This window comes from Galeopterus variegatus, unplaced genomic scaffold (genome assembly GCF_000696425.1).
Source record: "Galeopterus variegatus unplaced genomic scaffold, G_variegatus-3.0.2 Scaffold5648, whole genome shotgun sequence".
Lineage (NCBI taxonomy): Eukaryota > Metazoa > Chordata > Mammalia > Dermoptera > Cynocephalidae > Galeopterus > Galeopterus variegatus.
In genome coordinates, this window is record NW_007731759.1 from 40,763 (window position 1) to 45,555 (window position 4,793).

The 4,793-nt window shown below is 54.0% G+C and overlaps 1 pseudogene; it reads right to left on the reverse strand.

Moving 5' to 3' along the window:
- Positions 1–3,927: 3,927 nt before the first annotated feature.
- LOC103605188 overlaps positions 3,928–4,793 on the reverse strand; it is a 984-nt pseudogene continuing 118 nt past the window's right edge.

Genomic DNA, 4,793 nt, shown 5'->3' on the forward strand with positions numbered 1-4,793 from the left:
CTCATGAAGAACCCGAATCTAGGGAGGGAGGCTGCAGAGGTCAGAAGTTGTGTCCAACATGGCACAGGGCAGGGTGGAGAGCACATCCCAGGGTCACCTCTGGGTCTCCGCCCGTCACCTCCCCTCTCGCCCCAGTTACCTTCCCTTTGTCAATCGGGCATGTTACCAACAATCGCACAGGGTCTCTATGAGGATGAATGGGACGACTGTGCACATGGTCAGCCCAGAACAGGCACCCAGTGAGTGCCCTGTGCGCATTATCCTTGGCAGCCTCCCAGAGAGTCCCGGGCCATTCAGCCAGTAGCACCTGTGTATAAAGCAGCAGGAAGGGAAGATTGCAGGTCACACTAACTTGAATATGTTCACGTGTGCAGAGATGTGTCTGTAGCTTAGAGAAGCGGCCTGCAGACACAGCTCACAGTTTCCAGAGTGACTGTCCAACTGCCATAGAACTCAGAGCAGCAGTGACATCATGGGGTTCCACCACCCCATCACAGTGGCCCCCTCACCGGGTCAGCAACACCCAAAGTGGGCATCCTCCAGCCCCTGAATTGTCAACCTGTGTGGGTGCATATGTGTTTGTACATGTGGGCGTGCATGTGTATGCTCGTGGGCACGTGTGTGCCTGTGTGTGCCACTTCTCTGGAAAGTCCTGGCTGCTCTTCCCAATGGTGCACACAGGTCCTCGTCACTGTCACTCCCAGGGCACATGGCTGTCATCAGAGAGGCCATGAGTGCTCTCCAATCTTTGTTGTCCCCACTGGGGGCTGACTCTAGGGTGCAGAAGGGGGCAGGTATAGGTCTGGCCCCCTCGGTAGGTGTGACTTAGGTAGCGTGTGACGTGCTATCCCTGCCCGCGGGTCAGTAATCAACACACTTCCTCATATCCTCTTCCCAGCAGTTTTCAGGGGATGCTGTGACTAGTCCCCCCCTCTCAGATACAGGCAACAAGGCTTCAAAGTCACACCCCCAGCCTCGGGTCACACGGTGACCAGCTGAGCAGAGCCCCACTTATTCTCCATATTCTCCACTTACTGGGCACAGGGCTCAGGTGAGCCCAGAAGGGCGGCGGGTGGATTCACCTCTCAGATGTCAGCATCAGTCTCTCATGTGTCAGATGCGGCTCCTCCATCTGTCATCTCCATTTATTAATTCTGCCTGTGGCCCCCAGCCATGAACCTGGAAGGAAACGGGGTCACTTATTTCTGCAACGCCTCCATCCCCTCAGAAGTCTTCCCACGGCCCCAAGGACAGCCCCCTCCTGCCTCCTCCTGCTCTCATTCCTTTAACCTCTAACCTCACTTGGGCAAGGAGGTCACGGTGGCCTGCAGAGCTCATCTGCCACACTTCCACTGTGTCCTGCCCCTGCTCGGGATGTGCTGTCACCTGCCCCATCCAACAGGACCTTCTGATGGACATGATCCCCCATAGCTCCCACCCAACTACACAACAACAACCCGCATTTTTGTTGAGGGATAGATAAAGAAAACGGGTTTTACATGGTTCAACCTTCAAAAAGAAGAAAAACCTGCCATTAGCAACAACATGGACGAACCTTGAGGGCATCGTGCTAAGTGAAATAAGCCAGTCACAAAACAACAAGTACTGTAGGGTTCCGCTGACATGAGGGGCCCGAACTAGTCACGCTCATCGATGCAGAGAGTGGAATGGAGGTCCTTAGGGACAGGGGAGGGGGAAATAGGGGCTTGCTGTAGAAAAGGCAAGAAAGTTTAGTTATGGCAGGTGAATAAGTTCTAGAGATCTGCTGCTCAAGATCACGCCTGTAGTTAACAAGGCTGAATTGTACGTTTCCACTAACACCAGGAGATACATATGTGAGTGCGTGTGTGTGCTTTTGTGCATACTTATGAAGCATATTCTTTGTTGAGTAGTATTTCATAACATGATGTACCGCAGTAGTTTATCTGTTCATTTCTGAAAACATATTTAGGTTCCTTCCAGATTTTGCCTATTATGACGGAGGCTTCTATTAGCATTTGTTTACAGGTGTCTGTGTGGACATAAGCTTTTATTTTTTATTTTATTTTATTTTACAGCTTGGGATTTACTTACCTTTTTGCATATGTGCATAGTCTGAAGTCACATACCATTGCTGGGAAATTGGAGTAATTCATCTCATTTTATAGTGGGAGAAACAGGTCCAGAGAAGCAACTCCAGAAGGCTGAGGTTGCACAGTGATCCCGAGGAAGGCTGGTCTCTCACAAAGTCACACATCACCACGCTGTCGGCCCCTTGAGAGCCCTGCCCACCTCCCCTTCCCCAAGAGATGTTGCTTTGCCTCCCACAGATTTGTCACCCCTTTCCCCCTGGGTGACGGAGCCACCAAAGATTACTCAAAGCCCATCTCTTCTGAGCAGTGAGAAGCCCCCAAAAGGGGTTAATCTCCCAGAACCCTCAAGAGAGAGGCATTCCTTCCATTTGGGAAATTAGCCACAAATTGGGGTTCTCTTCCCACATTTATTCTCCAGACCAGGCAGTTACAGGAAGAGCACATAGGTGGGGTTTTTGCTAAGTATAGTTTAAGAAGTTTAACAGTAGAAGCTGGTAACATTCAGTAAGACAAGCAAGGTGACATTCCATAATGCAATTTGCAACGAAAGCTTGATTTTAGCAAACATTCTCTTCTTACCGCAATTTTCCAGTAACTTTACATATCAATCAGTAACCTGTCTGTCTTTGAGCCAGCAACCTTGCTGTGTTACAATTCTTTATCTTACAACACAGACTATAGCTTGGGGAAAATTTCTTGTCCTTTGCAAGGTCAGTATTTGAAACCTTGGAAAACCAGGCCCTGTGAAGTACATTTGCTTTATGCATACTCCACAAAGAGATTTTCGACTCGGGCCTCAGTGCAGGGCTCTAAGCCTCACACTTTACCCACATGGCCTCATTTAATCTCTACAGTGACACCCTGAGGTAGGACCTCTCACTGCCCCCATTGTACAACTGGGGAAACTGAGGCTCAGGCAGATAAATTACTGGTCTGAGGTCCCAAGCTGGGAATCAGCAAACCAGGCTCTTTTTTGTTTTTTTGGTGGCTGGCAGGTCAAGGGTGGAATCCTGGACCTTGGTGTTAACTGCACCATGCTCTCACCAACTGAGCTAATTGGTAAGCCGGAACCCTGCTCTTGAGCTGGGCAGATACTCTGCATGTATCTGAGGAAACCTCAGTCCACCCCACAATGTGGGTTCCCTGTGTCTAGGAGATAAAAGGGGACTCCTTCCACATAGGACCAAACTGCCAAAGTGCTGGAGTGTTCCGAAGCACCTTCTGGTTCCCTACTTGGCCTCCTCTCATGACAGGTAGTTTACCACCTCTCCAGGAGCACCATATTTAACAGCCTGAGGTGGGGGATCTGCCCTGGTGCTCCCTTCACGTACACACACACACACACACACACACACACACACACACACACACACACACACACACCCTTCTGAAGCCAGAGATGAAGGCTGCTCTCAGCACAGGGCAGTTGGGACATTTAAACATCCTGATCTCTACCCAGGCTGGACAACCAGTTCCCCAGCGCTCAGCCACGAATCTGGATGTCCTGAGGCCTCAGCTGTCACTCACCCTCGGCCAGGAAGACATTGGGGGTGCGGTGCAGCAGGTGCACCCCCAAGCACCTGTGCCAAGCAGGTGGCCAGCTTGCCACCACTCCATAGCAGTGCCATTGCTTCTGGTCGGTCAGTGTCTGGGTCCCTTTGGTCTCCAAAAGACAGCCTCTCGTGTATAAGCCTCCACAGCGACCACGTGCTGGAAGTAATGCAGGGAGATGACACCATGACCGCTGGCCCAGATGTCCAAGACCTGTCGCACACTGGGGCAGGCCTGGAGTCCTGCAGCAGTTATGTGAAGCTGGACTTCACCACCCCCTCCTGCCACCTTCTGGAGGGATCGGTCACTCAAACTGCTGGGCGAGCGCATCCTCGTCTGGCTGGGCGTCTGGGATGTGGCCTGTCGGCTGGGCCGTGGCCACTTCTGGGCTGCGCCCTGAAAAGTCTGGGCCTGGGAAGGGAAACAGGAGCAGCCTGGGCTTCATGGTGCTGGGTGAAGGGTGTGGTGGGGCCAGGACTGTCGCCAAGCACCCAGTTTCTGCAGCAGCTGCAGGTCAGACACAGCAGGGACTCGCAGGTGACAGCAAGAGGGGGCAGAGTCCCTGCCACCTGTGTAGCTTGCCTTATCCTCTGCCAGCCGGAGAGTGGCTGCATCACTACAAGGCACGTCTGGTCGTCTGCCAGGAAGTGGAAGTCGGAGGGTGCAGGCAGTGATTTCCGTGGGGGGATATGGGCTGGACTCCCATCCAGGAGGAACGTGGAGGAGGCGGGGGACCGGAAACTGCAGCATCTGGCGAAGTCAGAGTCAGGGCGGGCAGGCTCAGTCTCGGGCTCCCGGACCTCTAGCCCGGTTCAGGTCCGGGTCCGGGTCTTGGTCCACGTATGGAGCTCCCGCAGGACGTGCGCACTGTCCCCGTGTCCCCGCTGCACGGCCAGGTCGAGCAGCCGGAGTCCATCCTGGTCGCGCAGCGCGGGGTCCGCTCCTTGGCTCAGCAGCAGCTCCAGGTCGCAGCGACAACCCCGGGCGCCTGGGCAGATGGAGCCTTGGGGTTCCCGCCTCCGCGCAGCACGGCCGCCAAGTGCACAGCCGAGTGCAGGTCTGTCAAGCGTGAGCACCGGGTGGGGGTCGGGGTCAAGGTTGGGGCTCAGCACTGCCTCCGTGGCCCTGCAGACAGCGGGTCACAGTGGACCCCAAACATTGCCCCCTCCT